Raw genomic sequence first — 19,803 nt, forward strand, 5'->3', positions numbered from 1 at the left:
CCAACTGATTATTTTAAGTCTCCTTCACCAAAGTATTTTAAGACTGAATGACTGAGTAAAGACTGTCTTTACCCATAGATGCATCATTGATTGCTAATGCTAATTAATTAACAATTTGTTTGAGTTTAAAATTTAAAATTCTTTTTAGCTTTTAATATTTTAATCTAGTAGTGTATTGTATCTTATATTGTGGATGGCTAGAATACTCAATTATTGAAATTATTTAATAATATAGAATATCATTCATTTTTGCATTATAATAACATAGTTTATATGATTTCATGGGTGAAGTTAAGAAAATAATACTGGAAAGAAAAAGCTGAACAATGCTGTTTCCTTCATTGTTAATAGTGACACAATATATTGGTAATATGGCTAATATTTTATAATTCAGATAAAAACCAATTGTCATAATTTATTTATAGACAACACCTGAGTTAAAAATATTATGCTTTTCTTACTATCATCATGGTAAGCAGCATTTATGTTCCACGATGGCACTTAGCTGTTAACATAGTTTGTAAAATTACAGTTGTTTGATTCCTAGGAGCTGTAACTCTGAATTTGCTGATTCTTTCTGAAACAGTTTTCTTGTTCACCAAACTATACTTGACTTAATAATGTTGCTGATTTGCTGTCTGGTTTTGGACAGATAGAGACTAGTAGTTAAATGTTCTACTTACTCCACAATTCTTGTCCTCTGGCACTCATTTATAACATATTTTTAGTGTGCAAAAACTGATAAAGAAAAAGACTTTTTTCCATAAAGGTACATAAGAGAACCTTACTTAGAAAAAAATCTGTTTATGGTTCTTGGTATAGATGTATGCTCAACCATGTAGACTTTATTTATATGCCTGACTTGTTATAGTAGATAGGAGTATGCTTTCCAAATCTACGTCTGAAGATGATGAAAAGAATTAATATAGAGTAACAACAGCAATTGATTATATCTGATGCTGCATGGCTGTTTCCAGAGCAACAGTCTGAATGGGCAAGACAAGACTGGTGTTAAACCTGCCAGCAGCTATTTAAAGCTAGCAAGGCATGAACAAAGGAAGAGGAATCCTTGTGCCTCTCACAGAAGACTAAAAATGGGCAAGCTTGGAAGGTATGGAAATCTCTAATGATCTAAGAGTGACGGTGAGCCAAAAATGAAAGCTTTGCCTCTTGTTTGGATCTTGAGAATACAGGAAAAATTGGAGTTCTCAAGATTACAGTTTTCCTTTCTTTCAAGGAAAGGAGAAAAAGCATATTTCTGTATTTATTAACTAAATTTGTAGGAAAACCATCTAAAATATGACTTTTAAGCAATAGAGAGCACAAAAACAGACAATAAACCTTAAAAAACCCCAAACTGCATAGCATTAATACAATAGAAAGTTGAAAATATAAAATGCTGACTAAGCACCATAACATAACAATCAAAAGGGGATTCTGCTCAACTGGCCACAATGTCTGGAAAATTAATGAGTTCTAATGACTTTTCATCTTTTTGCTTCTTATTTCTATCCATGCTTGCTTTTATCTTGTTCAGCTGGGACCTTCCTTAAATATCTATTCTTTGTATGCTGAAACTTAAACAGTTTTAGGAAAGAAGCAGCTGTGTGAGATATATCTCTCACACAAACTGGAAAATATTCAAGAAGCCAAAGAAATAGTCCCATTACAAATAGATTTTGGATGAGGAGGTCAAATCATTATAAAAAGCAGCAATCCATGAAAATAAATAGATAAGTTGACATGAAATATAAGTTGATCCAAAAGAGAATAACACAATAACACAATGTGCCAAAAACAGCAAAAAAAAGTTTGGAGGAAAAGTAGAATTGAAGCATTAACTTCAGATTCTAATGGGAAGGTCTCTAAGCTGTTTTCTTTCACATCCAAGACCTAGATAACTGAGAATCTTGATAGACATGGAAGGTACATGCAGAAGTGTCTTTAGCTAGGATGGGAAAAATTGCAGCTCAGGATAATTTCTGGCCAGTGAAGCCCAGAGATAGAAGATCATTTGGGTTGGTGATTATATCTGGAATTTTGAGAACACCAGGGTACAGGTGGAGGTAAATTTCCTGCCTCGAAAGAAGCATTGGTGTCCTCTCTCTTCAAGAAATTATAGCTAAACCAAAGAACATCTTAAGATTGTTTGTTTCTTGAATTTATATCTTGCCCATATCACTGTCCAGAATTTCTCTGACTTACATTTAGAAATTTATTTGATTGTAGTTACAGAGAGTCCTATATAAAATGGATTAATTAGATTCTTTCTGATCAGGATTCAAATCTGTTGTGGGAACAAAAGTTCTTTGGTAGCTTTTATTGGTGATTTTTGCCAGAACCAGAACAAAGTCCTGCTTGGCTTCTCATATCTTTGATCATGGTATCCTCCTTCTCTTCGCTTCTCTGGCTGTGAGCTTTGGGAGTAAGAATCACTGTTTTGTGTATCTTGCTTCCTGAATTGTTAGTTCCATCTGGTGATAGAGAGAGACAAAGATGCTAAAGACCTTATTCCTTCTTCTCCTGAGTTAACTATGAAACTGCTGGGACAGATAACCCACCATTATGGGTGAGGGATCATTAATATATAGGTAGTCTCCAACTTATGACCACAATTGAGCCCAAAATTTCTGTTATTAAGTGGATTTTGCTCCATTTTATGCCTTTCTTACCACAGTTGTTAAGAGAATCAATGCAGTTGTTAAGTTAGTAACACAGTGGTTAAATGAATCTGGCTTCCCATTGACTTTGCTTGTCAGAAGGTTGCAAAAGGTAATCTCATTATCCCTGCAACCATCATAAATATGAGTCAGTTGCCAACATATGAATTTCGATCACATGACTCTGGGGATGCTGCAACTATCATAAGTGTGAAAAAGAGTCGTAAGTCACTTTTTCAGTGCCATTGTAACTTTGGTCACTAAATGAACTGTTGCAAATCAAGGACTATCTGTAGCCATTATACTAAGTATCTCTACTATGCAGGTTCTCCTGGACCCAGATCTTTTGAAACAGCAAATGGTGGATATGTTGTGGAGGGTCTTTGTACAATTGTATCTTGTATGCAGCTGCAGCCATTCCTGAATATAAAGTTTTGCTTGCAGTGACTCACACGCTTTCATCTTGTAGCTGGACTATTGCAAGTCCTATGTGAGGCTTTCCTTCAACATCATTTGGATGCTTCAGCTAGTTCAGTATGCAGCAGCCTGAGTACTTATGGGAATCCCTAAATTAAACCATTTATCATCACAACAAAAGAGATGCTTTATTTTGCTAGAAAAATCTGGATGCAGTTCAAAGTGCTGGTTATTACTTTTAAAGGCTATATGGCTCTTAGTCTGAATGATTCTGAAATAGTCTGCTCTGAGGTGACTCTCTGCATCTAAGTGAAATCTAGTACAAAAGGCTCCTGAAAGCCCCAAATCTGAGGGAATGTCAGCCCCAGGGATCTTTGCTCAACCATTTTCAGAGATGGCTATCTGTTTTTGAAGTAATCGCCCCCCAGATATTCAGATCATTATAATACTTTTGAAAAGTCATTCAAGATTTTCCTGCTTCAATTAAATTTATTTTGTTTACATTATTGACTTTTATGTTTCAATTTTATGTTGTTACTTATATCTCTGGTAGTCTTAAGAAGTGATAGATAGATAGACAGACAGACAAAATTATAAGTTTGCTTTCAGTTCCTTTTCCTAGTCTTCCAGGATGCTTTCTAATGCCAAACATTATTTGTAACATTTTTCTGGGTAGGTGCACATATTGCCTTACAAAGCATTCCATTGCAGCCATCTATGATTATCATAATATTGTGGAATCAATATGTGACTCAGGTGAAATGTATATTGCTAGAAAACAACGCTTGTTACATATTTGAAATAAAACACTATTTTTAGTTAAATTTCTCACATGTTTTAAGTTGGTTTCAAATGATATAAGTTTAACATTTTTCTTAAGCTCATAAAATCTTACCATTCAAATACATATTTGAATAGTATGTGTTTACATCTGTGTTTACGTGTGTGTGTGTGTGTGCATGCACACATATGTGTGTTTAGGCTGGGTCTTTTAGCCTTAAACACCCCTTTGTGCAACTGGATTCTTGATTTTCTTACCAACAGGCCCCAATATGTGCAAGTTGGAACAAATAACTCTAATATCATTTTCTTGAGCACAGGTTCTCCTCAGGCTGCGTCCTAAGGAGTTCACCCTGTTCACCCTGTTGACCCATGACTGTTGTGCTTGGTTTGCCACCAACCATATTGTGAAGTTCGCAGATGATACAACAGTAGTGGGCCTTGAGGGTGCTTACCGCAAGGAGGTTGAGGGGTTGGTGAACTGGTGTAAGGAGAACAGCCTAGTTTTAAATACCAGAAAAACCAGAGATCATTGTTGATTTCAGAAAAGGCAGGCACAGCCACACTTCTCTGTGCATTAATGATTCACCTGTGGAGATGGTTACTAGCATCAAATTCCTGGGTTTGCAGCTAACGAGTAGGCTGGCTTGGTCGCTCAATAGCGAGACACTGGTGAAGCGGACATACAGTAGCAGCGCCTGCATTTTCTGTGTCGCATGAGAAAAGCACATCTTCCTTCCCCTGTCCTGACCACTTTCTACAGGGGGACAATCGAGAGCATCCTGTCATACAGCATCACAGTCTGGTTGGAAGCATCACTGCTTCAGACAGGAAGGCGGTGCAGAGAGTGATGAGGATGGCTGAAAAGATCATTGGTAGTTCCCTCCCTTACATCCAGGACATAGCACACAAGTGTAAGATTATCTGGGACACTATACATCCTCTTCATGACCTGTTTTCCTTGTTACCTTCTGGGAGGAGGCTTCGTGGTATCCGCAGCAAAACATCCAGATTCAGCCATAGTTTCATTCCATACAGCATTAACCTTGTGAACTCTCAAGATTCCTCCTTCCGTTATATATTCAAGATAGACAGTATTTAATATTCATTTGTTATGTATATGTAGGGGTGTGGGTCTATACATATGCTATATATAGTATGTTTAGGTGTGTGTCATGTATGTGTTTCACTTTGAGAACGGGCAACTAAATTTCATTTTTGATGTGTGCCATTGTGCCCACAGTAAAAAAAAATGACAATAAAGGTTATCTTATCTTATGAGAGCAAATTTAGTGTAGACATCAAAAAACATTACAATCTGTCTCAGAGAAAAGTTGATGTACAGTAATGAGATAATCATTTTAGGACATTGCAAAAATGTGTTTGCCTGAAGCATTATTCTCATTGCATCTCCAACAACAGAAAATTAATCATTATATAGAACACTTATAGCAGATAATATTGGGTCTGTTAAAAACCTTTAGATGGAGTCAGAATTTGATTTTGATGAATTAATTACCTTGAAGTTCTTCAGGACAAATATATTTGAACAAATCATCCATAATTTATTATGAAATAATTCATAGATGTTACTACACCCCTTTAAAATTTCCTCATATTAATGAAAACTTCTAAATTTTGTTGCATGGATTGTCATCAAGTTAGTGGATTTGGTTATTTCTGGTGATAATGCCCATTTTTGTTGGACAGTTTTGAAGAAATCAGAGAAAGCGCCCAACACTTTTTAGTAATAAATGCTAATATCAGTATACTCCATTCCTCTCGTGTATGAAAAGATGCAACAAAAGAACTTAATTTTGTTTTGTTTTGTTATCTGTCAGTTTTATGTAAGAAAATATTTGAAATTATTTTTCTTCTTTATCAAATAATTTAAAAATGTGGGAGAAATTCTATCAATATAAAGATTCTTTAAGAAATGTTTAAGTTAAGATAGTATTATTCATACCTGGTCCCAATTTTACAGATATATATGAATTAATTCTGAATAGATTATTCTTTTCAGATTTCTTTTTAAATAGAAATATTGAATACAGATGTTTAAAATGTTATCTCTTTCCTTAAGATTGTAGATATAGTTTTATATTAAGTGAAACTCATTTTGATTTTATATAGCTTCTTGTTGTTGTTTTTTATTTTTATTTTTATTTTAAAAAAAATTATTTTGTTGATTTCTAGGAGCTTAAATAGTTTTAAGTTAAATAATGAGAAAAAAGGGTTTAAACAAACCAGCTAAGTATAAACACATTGACATCCACTAATATTGGTAAAGACCATACTGAATCAGAAGAATCAATTAAGTGATTTACAAATAGCTGCCTCGTGATGAAATGACTCTGTGTGGTAACTCTTAGCCTTAGGGAGCTCTTCGCATCACTAATGTAAAGGCACTTTGTACTTTTCCATTGTAAATTTGTATCTGGAAGAATAATGGAAGAATGAGGGGAAAAGTGGAAAAATTACAAATGAATTATATCATCTATAAATTTGTTCTTTATCTGTTATAAAAGTATGTGAATCAGGCAGAATTGATGAAGTTGTAAGACCTGTCTGGATACAATCTTAAGTAGTGACAGTACAATTCTGGGTGTCTCATACAAGTTTCTCCAGACTCAGTTTCTGGAGAATCCTTGGGCACTCTGTTTAGTGTCAACTTTTCTTCTGCCCATTACAGGTAGTCTTCAACTTATGACCACAATTGAGCCCAAAACTTCTGTTGCTAAGTGAGACAGTTGTTAAGTGATTTTTGCCCCATTTTATGACCTTTCTTACCACAGTTGTTAAGTGAATCAATGTAGTTGTTAAGTTAGTAACACAGTTAATCAATCTGCCTTTCCCATTATTGACTTTGTTTTCAGAAGGTCACAAAAAGTTGATCGTATGACCCTGGGACTGCAACTGTCATAAATATGAATCCGTTCTCAAGCATCTGAACTTTGATGACGTGACCATGGGGATGCTGCAATGGTCATAACTGTGAAAAATGGTCATAAGTCACTTTTGTCAGTGCCGTTGTAACTTCAAACAGTCACTCATCCTGAACTGTTGTAAGTCGAAGATATGCTCTCTTCCCATCCTTCCCAAAACAGGAATAGGAAGTGTAGTTTCATAGCTAAGAAGAGACATGCACAGAATCTGATTCATTTGTGAACATAATGAAAGCACCCTGTGACGTAGGCTCTGCCCCTTTTATACATGCATGCATTATCATAGTGTATATGCAAAGGGACAGGAGTTACATTGGCACAGCTTTGTGCTGTTTTTTTCCTTGTGGACACTCTGGACTGAGGAATGGAGTATTTCTCAACTATGGACTTTATAGAATAAGGATGTGTAGGAGGATCTCCTGCAACTTTAGCACTGCAGTTGTTGGCACCTTTAGAAAGTACCACACAGAGAGTACTGTGCTGGGCAAACTAATATGATCCTTTGCTTTTGAAGCCCACATTAGAGAGTTTGGGGGGGGGGAAGAGTACGGTTTGTACTTAATGTTCAGAGTACATTTTATTTGCTTGCCCTTCCCTTGTATGTTACTGCTTTTTAAGAGATACACCTAGAGTCTTCTTTAAACTTTAAATACGGAATTTATTGTAGTCATATCATCATTAAAGAGATAATTTTCAAATGTTCTTCATCTCTGGAATATTTAAACAGAGAATTCACGATGACTGATAGATAAAAATGAAGATTCTGAAATGTTACTCTCGAATTCTGCTTTTCTGATTTTTTTTTCATTAAGGCCCAATCTTGTCTTGCTTCCATTTGTTGGTTCCATTTGTTGGATAAGGTGAAGCAATAATACAAGAGTTAATGTTGGATCACAGCAAGTAATTTCAACAAGTAGATTCTTCTCCTTCGCTGATAAGGTATTCTTCCATTCCTCCAAGGTACTACGAGGCCTCTTATCTCAATGGAGAATTATAGTGTACTACATACCTAGAAGTTGTGAAAGTACAGTATGAGAATAGATATTTCCCAAAGTCAAGCTATATTTACATGAAGTAAAGTAAGCCTTAGCTTTTTACAGATTACAACATTTTTTAAAAAATGTCTTGTTTGTGGAATGATTTTAAACAAGTGGTCTAGGAACTGTTTGATTTCTTTCCTTCCTTTCCACTTTTAATGTCTGCCTGGCATTATTGAGATTATTTTTAAAGAAACTAGCTTCTGAAATAATTGGAGGAGACCAGCTGGCAAAACGAGATTCCTAAATATTTGACATTGAACTGATTTTCTTTTGTAACTTCCAAACTTCAGAACTATATCACATGTCTCCTGCCAGGACGGCAAGTCCTAAAAATAATTTCTGGATCTGTCGCTGCCTTATTCAACAGCTCTGTATTCCATCCCCAGCCATTTCTTTTTTATATCTCCCCATATTCCTAACCCGCATTTGCACCTCACTTCTATTAGTGAGTTGGTTTATTTTTCCATATTCAAAATTGAGAATCCTTTCCTGACTACTCAGGCAATTAGCAATATAATCTTACTCTGTAGTCTGGCTGTTGTGTTAGTAAATTATAATGCTCTGAATGAGCAAGATTACATTTCATTTTCACAACTATTATTTTAAACTGACAACTGCATCTAACCTTTGAGTGCCGTGCAGAGGTTCTACTCCAATGGAACCAAGTCAAAAAAAATTGTTCATTTAAATGCATTGATTTAGATATATAACTCTATTAATAATCTTCTCATATATCATCTTAGCACACAGTTTTATTATGGTTTTAAAGGTGATTGGAAGGGTACCTTCAAGATTTAGGTTCTCTAGTTTACTGAAAGCTGAAGAAAGTATAAATTGCTTTTGGTTTCCAAAGTGGCAAATTTCCATGGCATTTTTCCTGCTTCATTTGGAAACTCATAAAAACATGCATTTGTTTGAACAAGGTTTGCTCAACTTTATGCCATATAGAATATTGGATCAAGTAGGAGCAGAGTCTTAGTATCTTCCCCTAGAAACTGAGCTTATTTATAATATCTAAGGGGGCTTTCAAATAAATTGATGTTGCAATGGAAGAATTAGTAGATATTGTTAGCACTTTCTGCAAATAGTGGTGTAGATTATGAGGCAATTAATAGTGGCAAGGAGTAATTTTAGAAGAGGATATCTATTTGATTTAATGGTAAAATGTTTTTATTAATTCAGAATGTTATTCTTACTGTATAAATGTTTATGCTTTGCCCCCAGTTTGAGTAATATGCTACTAATGTACATAAGAGATTTAAAAAATAATAACTGAATACAACAATTCCTTTGTGCTATTTTCTTAAAGTTGATATTGATTATCTTATTGAGGTACAAGACACAATCCAGTCCTCCAGGTTTTGCACAAATCACTGAATCCTTTGTCCTTTGTCTGGGAGAAACATTAGATGCTTACTGTAAATATGGAAAGCTGCCAACCTGTGGCGCAGATTCTTTTTTTAATACTGTAAATTGGCGAATAATCAAGAGTTACAGTTTCATTTTTTCTCTTGGTGTGTTAAAACAAGTTTAATGAAAAACATAATGGAGCTACTTTTAAAATGTTGAATAAAGATTTCTTTATTACATAGTTTAGTCAAAGTAAAAGTTTGTAAAATAACAGTAGCAGTTACCATAGTTATGGTTATAATATAACTATAGTTATATAAATTTCCTTATAGTTATTTTTCATATCACCTAAGACAAAATTATTATTTCTGGAAATGTGAAAAATTTTTTTGCAAAAGTTTAAATGTGAATAAAATATGAACACCTTATGTACTTTTTTCTGCTTTAATTCCTTGCCATCACTGCCCTTTTTCTTAAAAAAATGCACAATTATTCTTGCATTTTTTTAAAAAAATAATCTTGTAACAGTTTAATGCTCAAAGATGGTTTATGTATACTTTTAATAATTAAGCTAAAGTGTACTGTTATTGTTCCTATTGTTATCATCCTATTCATAATATAGGAAAGCAAATACAGTTAGATCAATTTATTTTAAATCAGAAAGAGTTTTTTGCATTACATTAGAAATTCAGACACAGTAAGTAACATTATAAAAGCTTCAATTAATCTTTTGACTGATTTAGAATTGAACTCTGGTTCCTACATTTGCACATGTGCCATAATAATCAAATTATTTTCATAAAGATTTTCTTTTGCTTATTGCTACATTTATCACTAGTTGGGATAGAAAAGAGAATGTCAATATTCAAAAATCAAACTTTTTGTTGTTCCGTAATAACTTAAAAACTCTTCAAAGGCCTTAAAGACATGGTTATTTCCTAAGCTTTGGGCTAGGGTGAATAGAGCCTCTTTTATGATATCATTTATTTATTTATTTATTTATTTATTTATTTATTTATTTATTTATTTATTTATTTATTTATTTATTTATTTATTTATTTTATTGGATTTGTATACCGCTCTATTCCTGTAGGACTCAGGGTGGTTTACAGGGCAGTTAAAACCATGAATACAAAAAATTAAAAACAAATAAAACAATTAAATTAAATTCAAGCCCCATTTGTTGGTGGCCAGACAACCATCTTGTTCTTATTCTTTATTTTTTTCATACTCCTTAATTATTTAGTTATTTTAGTATTCACATTGCTATTTTATTGCTGTTATATTTGAAATAGCCAGTACTGTCTGGATTCAGGCAGTACCTAAATTAAATAAATCAAATTAATCTGAACCCTATGCATTTAGATTATTCAGGTGTATTTGCAAGCAATAATATCAATGACAGCTCCCTGAAGTATCTGACCATTCTTGTCAACAACTCAGCATAAATCAATTTGAATTGGTAATAAATCCTAAGCATCCAGAGAGGGAGGATATGGTGAAGAAGCTTCTTCTCTTGGTCTAAGAGTAAATATAGAAGCCTAACCATTGTTATATATATAACATCCAGAGCTATAAGATCTTTCTTACTTAAGCTACTTTTTATATTTATTAAAATAATAGTTTAAACATGCTTAATTTAGTATAGGACAGACATGTCAAACACAAGGCCCGGGGGCCGGATCCAGCCCGTGAAGTGGTTTCATATGGCCCACGAAGCCATCCTGGAAACAGTGAGGGAACGGCCCCCACTGCCTTGGCCCTGGCCCAGAGACCCTTCTCCTGCCAGAGACCCTCAGATCTGTCCCACTCCTGCCCAGGCCCCCATAGGCACTCTTGATGCAAACAATGTAGAGCTGGCCACGCCCACCCAGTAGGCCATATGCACTCTAGCCACGCCCACCCAGTAGGCCACGCCCACCTTGGCCATACCCACCCGGCCCCCTGAGGGCAACCTCAATGCTGATGCAGCCCTCAGTGAAATTGAGTTTGACACCCCTGGTATAGGACATCCTTATGACCCTGAGAAAAGCATAAATCATTCTTCAAGATTATACAATGTGTGATGTTAAGCTGCTTTTTAAAACACATGGTCATTTCTGTAGTAGAAATAAATTCTGGAAATATGAATTTCTGGAGCAAGTAGTCTTTTTCACAATGATATATGGAATGATAATATTAATTCAGCTTTTTGTATCATCTATGCAATATCTGGAATCATATTAATTCAGTGAGAATTACTTTTGTGTGCCTCAAGTTTGATATGCGTGTATCACTGAATAAACTTTTACATTTGAGAATCATCCATAGTAAGTGGAGCAATTGCCCAACTGCTGCAATTAAAACTGTTTACCACAAAATTTTAATACACATAATACATATATGTGGCAATATATAGAGAGAGACTGTTTAATGTAGCAGTTGGGCCAGTAAATTAGAAATTGGAAGACTATGACTATAGTCTTGCCTTAAATGTGAAGTCAGCGGGATGACTGTCTAGTCACTCTTTTTCAACCATAGGAAGAAGGCAATAACAAGCTGTTTCTGAAAATCTTGCCAAGAAAACTGCAGGCTTGTCCAACAATCACTCAGAATCTCTAATTAATGTAAATAACATGTAGTGCTGGAACTATTTACATGTATCTGTTTCGGATTATCATCAAATTCTATAGATAATCATTATTTGTTAAAAGACAATACTCTTCAGCCTATTGTTATTTCTTCTAAAATGTTTTGAATTACAGTTCTTACCGTGATCTATAGATTATGTAGATATTTTGTTAGGCATTTAAAAATGTTAAGAACATCTTGATTATAAAATTCTATAGCAGCAGGGCAAATATTGAACTATTGCTGGGTATACATATAGCACAACATTATTTTCAAAAATTAACTTTGAAAACACCTTTTCAACTACTAAGTTTCAAACCTAGGGCAAAGCATAATAGTAGGACATAGTTGTATAGAAATTATTCTAATTCTATATCCAACTCAAAGGATTTTGAGTAAAACTTTCTAAAATCAGAATGTACTCTGGTTTGTAGTTCAGGTTAATTTTTCTAAATATGATGCTATTTGCTGACATTTGAATTCCTGGCACAATTCACAATTCTCTAGTAGAAATAGACACTGGAAATTTACATTTCTGGAGCAAATAGCCTTCTTGTACAATGATAATATGGAGTGATTATATTAAATCAGACTTTTTGTATCATCTGTACAATGCTATCTGGAATGATTATATTACTTCAGTAAGAATTACTTTTGTGTGCCTCAAGTTCAACATGCACGTCTCTAAATTAATTTTTACATTTGAGAATCATCCATAGTGATGGTACATTATTGATACAATATTTTTGTTAATTGTGTCTTTGGAATAAATATGCAAAACAATAGATAGTATTTGGTATATGTATTTGTAAAACCCAGACAGTACTTAAATATTTGATGCAAATTGCTCAGTGCTACAGAAAGGAGCAGGATGATATATAATTTCTGCCTGTAAAAAATATCTGTAGGAAACAAATTTGGTGGCTGAAGCATATGCTAATGCAGACCATTTTGTACTGCAGAAGGAAAGTGCAGGACACTTTCCTCCTGAATAAGCTGAGGAAAATCCAAACATTTTAAGTGCCTAGCAAGCTAGCAAAATCCTGTAAACACGTGGTGCTCGTAACTAGGTTGGGTGACCTAATTCAGTAAAATACGTTTGTAGATGATCTGACAGTAACTGCTGAAACCAAAGCAGAATTTTCATACGAAGTTGGGAGATTAATGTGAAAATATACTTTAATTACAACTAAACCAAGTAGTTGTAAAATCATGTGTATAATCATTCTTTATAAAAAGGAATGTTGGATTGTTGTTTTCAAATAAAGGCATTAACAGAATCTGATGACTGCAAATTCTGATCACATCTTGCACAGTAAGGTGCCGATTAGACTTTTCTGGAATTCTATTCCATCTAAATGCACTGATTTAGTTTAAACGTTTAAACATCCATTTAAACAAGTTGTTTTGAGATTCAAATTCTATGATAATATATATTTAAAGTGCTATTTCAGTGCAAAATATTCTTGTCCATTATTTTGCATTTAATGGAAAGATGGAATAGAAATGGAGTCATTCATCACTGCTATTTTCAAGGCTTTATGTTGGTGATAGAATCCTCTTTAAGCGAAATGTTTAATCTTCCTCATCATTATGATCTTCTACTATTGTGTTCTTAATTCCATTTTTTAAAAATAGTTGTTTGGATTGAAAATAGTTCCACATTGGTTTTTGAATTGTACAATGTAAGCAACATTGATACATTTTCTTTCTAAACTGCAGCTGAGAATATGCTTCATTCATTCAAATGTTAATCAGCTGTTAACCTTTGAAGCACCCTCCAGTACTGATTCCATGATAACTGGTAAAGGAAAAAAATCACACTATGCCTACACTGGATTTCTCTTGTTTGTATAGTTCATTAATTGTTTAGCTGCTATGAGTTTCTATGAACAGTTTCAATTTTAAGAGAAGTTTTCTTTCTAGAATCTGTGATGAGATTAACAAAAATCTTCACTTTATTGTGATTCAGTCATAAAGAACCATAGGAGCAAACTTTTATTCCTCAAACATTTTAATTACAAAGACTTCTGTTCCCATTGCTCAGGCACTAGAGACTATTGTATTGTTATGTAATCTATGGTGTTAACTTTTTACTCAGTCTGGAAACTGCAGATGGTCCAAAATAGGGCAGCAAATTTAGGAGCAAAGAATGCATTTCAGTCATATTACATTAGTGGTTAATTAATCATAATCTGTTTCCAAGCCCAATATAAACTACTGGTTTTTATCTGTAACCTTTTGAATGAAATTATTGAAAAAAACCTCCACATTTTTGTGTATATATTTGGGAATTTTTAACAATAAACAGTGGCTAGGTGGGAGCCATGGGGACCAGGGATACCTACATAAAGGTCATAATAAAGTGTCTAGAACAGGGGTGTCAAACTGCCAGCCCGCGGGCTAGATGCGTCATGGTGAAACCGCGCCCTCCTCATTGCCGGCAATGGAAAAAAAGTCACGATACGACACATCACGTGACATTGCGAGTTTGACACCCCTGGTCTAGAAGCATCCTGACTATGAAACTCTCTCTGTGTGATAGATCACCTTTCTTTGTACCAGACAAATTAAGATCTTTACATTTGCTCATTCTTTAATTAACTTTTGTTCAGTGTTTGATATGGGAAAGACATTTGTTAATTATGCATTTTATTATTTTTGGTTTTGGTAGTAAGTGTATTACATTTTTTATGTTAATATTGTAAATACAATATGCAGTTGATGCTTTAATCTACAACACAGGTTCACCATTATATAAGCATAAGATGTTCTATGTTTAGGAGTTGATATAAAAATGGCAATTAAATAAATGACTTATTTAGCTTAAGTGGGAGACCTTTTTAAACAGAAGTAACTTGGCTAAATTATCAATATCGTATTTGTGTGTGTGTGTGTGTGTGTGTGTGTGAGAGAGAGAGAGAGAGAGAGAGAGAGAGAGAGAGAGAGAGAGAGAGAGAGAGAGGAGAGAGAGAGAGAGAGAGAGAGAGAGAGAGACTGGAAGATTCCAGAGGATCATGGTCTAATAACTTGCATAGTAAAATTATTGATATATAAAATAAACATGCTGAGGTTCAAGAAAAGACTTAACATACCCATCTTTGACATTTCTGTTTAAAAGCCAATTAATTCAAATATGACTTAGTCCTGATAAGCTTTACCAGGATTGCAGTTTAATTGAACATTCTCTACATTGCAAGTAGAATGATGCTCTTAAAAGCTTATATTTGTAGCATGGCGGTTATTGTAATGTTTAGAGAAACATTTTCAAGCAATATGCATATTGATTTATTGAACTGTGGTGTAATTTTTTCAAACATTTTTTGGAAAATGAAAGCTAAACTATTCAAGCGGAAAAGGAATAGCAACTCCCTAAATATATCTCCTTTGCTAACGAAACAAAACAAATAAACAAACACCTGGCAACCACTAGAAGTGATGTTCAGTAAAAATTGATGGCTGGCTGCCCCTTCATAGGATTTTTTTCTTAGATAGCCACAACATTTTTCCAAGTTAACTTTGTCTGAGGTTTAGTATATACTTTCTAAAGAGTCATTTCGTAATATCATATTACATCATTCAAATTATCTGTGATGCTATTTTTCCAGAACATTTTGGAATTTCAGTAATTGGAATTCCTTATTCTTCCAATCCTTTCAATAACTGAAATTCCTTTAAGCAGACCTGCTTAAGTCATTGGAATTTTCATTCCCGTCCATCACACACATTCACACTTCTGCTAATCAGGGTCCAAAAGATTATTTCTATCCTTCTTTATAACCTCTGAAGCTGTTCTGCTTGGGGGAAAGGACAGTATAGTAGTAGAGTAGATGGCATAACAATACAATCTATGCTTTGCTTGGTTTGTGAGATTGCATCACCAATCTGATGATCTCCCAAACTGCAAGTGTTATGAATCCCTCCACCCCATCTTAATGCCCTTCAATCAATGTTAATAAGGGGGTAGACATAATGATTCCAAGACAGAATGAGAGATAACATGACATTGATGATTAACTGACCTTTCATTTATTACCAGCATCTATTAGCTCAAAGCAACTAAGTTATAAAGATGGGAGCTGAAAAAGAGTGATGACAAAGCAGATGAAAGTATCTTTTGTCATTGGCTTTTTCCTACATCATAATACCTCCTGCTCATCAATATTTTGATGGTGTCATACCACAATTAAATTGAACTACAGATTGTGAGGAGAGAAAAGAGTGGATGAAGGACGAGATAATATTTCTTAAGTAGTATATTATTTTCTCTATATCATATTTTGCTTGTCTATGTGTATCTATATATTTGACAGGGAAAGAAGATTTGCAACATGCACACTGTTGCACACATGTACACAGAGCACATCCAGAACCAATTGCAAAGAAATCCCGGGACCTCTGGGGAAGAAATGATGAACTGAAGATGCTCTGCTAAAAGCGGAGCCATGGAATTAAGAGCTGGCAAGTAGACTTGCTCTTTGTAAATCTTCTCCGAAAAAGGAGAGGACTTGAGATTGCCCACAAGTGCTCTATACAGTTGCTCCTTGCAAGCAAACTGACAGCAGTCTCTAGTAGATTTAGAGATTTAAGAGATGAGGGAATAACTATCTTACTGAAACTGTGGTTGGGACCTTCAAAAAGGATAGTGGATCTGCATGCTTCTTTTTAAAATCACTTTTGGATAATGCTTATTATCTGTTTTTCAGTATTAAGAACCTTTGAATTAAGAAGCTATACTGACTTTCTTTCATTCCTTAGCAAAAGAAGTTTTAAATTCAAATATAAGGACATAAAAAAAATTCTTTTGGCATACACAGCAAAAGTGATTAAAACTTTGATTCTGGAAAGATTAAGGGTCAGGATGGATTTGAAATAAAATTTTGGAACTAATCATATGTTTTTCCAATAGTTAAATGCTTTTGTTTTGAATTCTTTTTTCTTAATGATAGCATGAGACTGAAGGTTGGACATTAGAGGGAAGGTACTAAAAATTACAATTAAAAGAGAAGAACACTTAAATTTGAGTTATTAATACAGAATGAAGCAAAATATTTTAACACAATATTTTTAAACAATGGACTTGGAAGTCAATTTTTAGAGTATCTGCCTTTATATATAGATTGTGTTTAAAAGATGTTATGAATGAGGAACAAGTTATGTCTGACAAGATTGAGACTGATCTGAAAGTGGCTTTAAAAATGATAGGCTTCAAGAATTATATGAAAAATGATGGACTGGACATGCAAAAAAATGCCAGTTGTTGGTTGACCATATATCATCCCCAATTTACAGCAATTCATTTAGTAATTGTTTGAAGTTATTGAAAAAAGTGACTTATGACCATTTTTCACACTTGCGACCATTGCAGCATCTTCATGGTCACATGATCAAAATTCAGATGCTTGGCAACTGACTCATATTTATGACAGTTCTATTGTCCCAGGGTCATGTGATCACCTTTTGCAACCTTCTGATAAGCAAAGTTAATGGGAAAGTCAAATTCACTTAACAACCGTGTTACTAACTTAACACCTGCAATTATTCACTTAACAACTATGGCAAGAAAGGTTGTAAAATGAGGCAAAATTCACTTAACAAATGTATCACTTACAAACACAAATTTTGGGCTCAATTGTGGTCATAAGTTGAGGACTACCTCTATGTGAGCCTGAATTTATGGGTTCGAGATACTGATTTATAATGGGCTTTGAAAAGTACTGACTCTATGCAACTGCATAAATAAATCAGATAGGGCTACATCATATCGACATTTCCAAAAAGGTAAAGTTTAGTCTTTGTTTTGGGAAGTTTTGGAACTCAATGATACAGCAGTTATTTTGCATGCAGATAAAAGTGATTAATATTTTACTCAGAATAAAAGAGCTTCACATGTTCCTACATTAATTGTATCTTTGAGTACTGATTGTATGCATTTTATATGTTCACTTGTAGCATATATAATTTAACAATTAGGTATTACTGTTACAATAAATGGTATGAATATGATCTGTACTTCAGGAATATATCACTTCATTTCCCACAATAAAAGTTATTATTCAGTCTTGTAATGAATCTCAACAATAAACTATTATTCAGTTTGCTAATGAATCTTAGCTATTTAAAAAAACAAAACTTTCATGTGGAATCTAAGCCTATGTGGTAAAAGAGCTATGTTTTGGCACTTCCCTTTTCCCCTCCTTTGTGGTATTCCATTTCTCTTCTGCAAACAGCTAGCATGAACTAAAGCATTCCCTGTTTTCCATTAGGTCTCATTTGCTACAGCTTTCTGCTTTTAAATTACTTCTGAACTGCAGAATCTGGCAGAGCGCTTTGGAAGGCATCTGAGGACAGCTATTCAATCTGGAGTCTAGCCATGTACAGTACTTGGAGGAATACAAGCATTGTGATTATTTTACTAAATACGTTTTATTTAATAAAATAAAAAACCAAAAAACTAAAAAACTAAAAAACAAGAACTAAAGAATAAGTTGTTATTATGACAGTTTGTAAATACGAGTCCTAAAATACTTCAATATGCAGAGTTTGAAAATAAAGCTCATTATATTCTCCTTTTGCTGATTAATGTCTCAGTTCTAACATTACTGTTCACTCTCTGGGAATTAAACATATATAAAGAATTGCTAACTTCATAGTAATCTAGTCCAGTTAGTGAAGGGCACACCTTAATATGACCATGTTGTAGAACTACTCTGTGAGTTGCATTGCTCCTAGTAGGCTTTTGGGCGCAGTTCAAGCTGCTGGTTGTCATTTACAGTACTCTTTGTAGCACAGGGCTGGTTTATTTGTGGAACTGTCTGTCTACAATTATTTCTGTTCTTTCCACCACAGAGTATGCATGGTCTAAATCCTTTCTATTAAACAGTGCCACCTGGCAGGTCCCAGGAAGCTTGTCTTCGCTCTTGCAGGACTTGTCATGTGGAACACCTTGTGTTGGTGTTTTCCCAGATATGGGCAAGGATGTCAGTTATGCATCTTTTAGGTGTCTGTTGAAAAGGAGTTAAGAGTCCTGGGGGCAATACATATTTTATGCTAATAATAATATAATATGAACTGACTGGTAAATGTCTGTGGAGATTCTCAGTCATCCAGATCATAGTTATCCCAAAAATGCTTTTTCACAAGGCAACTGGACTTTCTTGTTTTTCTTTGAAGACATTTTGCTTCTCATCCAAGAAGCTTCTTCAGCAACATTCCCCACCACCCAGTCAGAGCTAAAGAACTTTGGATGGGAAGTGAAACTTCTTCAAAGAAAAACAACAACGTCTGTTTGCTTCGTGAAAAAGCATCTTTGGGATAACTGACTGGTAACACAAACAAAATGGTGCAACCACAAGCATGTACAATTAATTGTATATGCACCATTTTGTAATAAAGATGGAACAAACAAATAAGGTTTAAAGAGTCTGAATTTCATTTCCGTGACATTTTAATGCAGGTATCATGAGAGTTGAATAAACAGTGTTTACTTAATAGTAGGTACAGGAAAGGCTATGGTCTTCCCAGTTGCAATGTATGGCTGTGAAAGCTGGACCATAAGAAAGGCTGAACGCCAAATAATTGAAGCCTTTGAACTATGGTGCTGGAGAAGACTCCTGCGAGTTCCCTGGACTGCAAGGCGATCAAACCAGTCAGTCCTAGAGGAGATCAACCCTGACTGCTCTTTAGAAGGCCAGATCCTGAAGCTAAAACTCAAATACTTTGGCCACCTAATGAGAAGGAAGGACTCACTGGAGAAGAGCCTAATGCTGGGAAAGATTGAGGGCAATAGAAGAAGGGGACGACAGAGAATGAGGTGGCTGGATGGAGTCACTGAAGCAGTAGGCGTGAGCTTAGATGGACTCCAGAAGATGGTAGAGGACAGGAAGGCCTGGAGGAACATTGTCCATAGGGTCGCGATGGGTCGGACACGACTTCGCATCTAACAACAACAAGGTACAGGAAAGAACTGGAAGTTACTGACCTTTCAAAATTCTCAATATG

General features: G+C 34.5%; 1 protein-coding gene and 1 long non-coding RNA gene across 6 annotated transcripts in view; both read left to right on the plus strand.

Moving 5' to 3' along the window:
* NR3C2 (nuclear receptor subfamily 3 group C member 2) overlaps positions 1-19,803 on the plus strand; it is a 168,717-nt gene that overhangs the window by 33,351 nt on the left and 115,563 nt on the right. The window lies entirely within an intron of this gene.
* LOC308670832 lies at positions 993-18,400 on the plus strand. 2 transcript variants are annotated; one of them, XR_014027088.1, is made up of 4 exons: positions 1,053-1,111; positions 6,737-6,922; positions 16,116-16,263; positions 18,069-18,400. It is a non-coding gene; the product is annotated as an uncharacterized lncRNA (long non-coding RNA). The 2 variants fall into 2 exon arrangements; XR_014027087.1 differs by lacking the exon at positions 6,737-6,922 and having other exon boundaries at positions 993-1,111.

This window comes from Vipera berus (genome assembly GCF_964194415.1).
Source record: "Vipera berus genome assembly, chromosome: 7".
NCBI classification, from domain to species: domain Eukaryota; kingdom Metazoa; phylum Chordata; class Lepidosauria; order Squamata; family Viperidae; genus Vipera; species Vipera berus.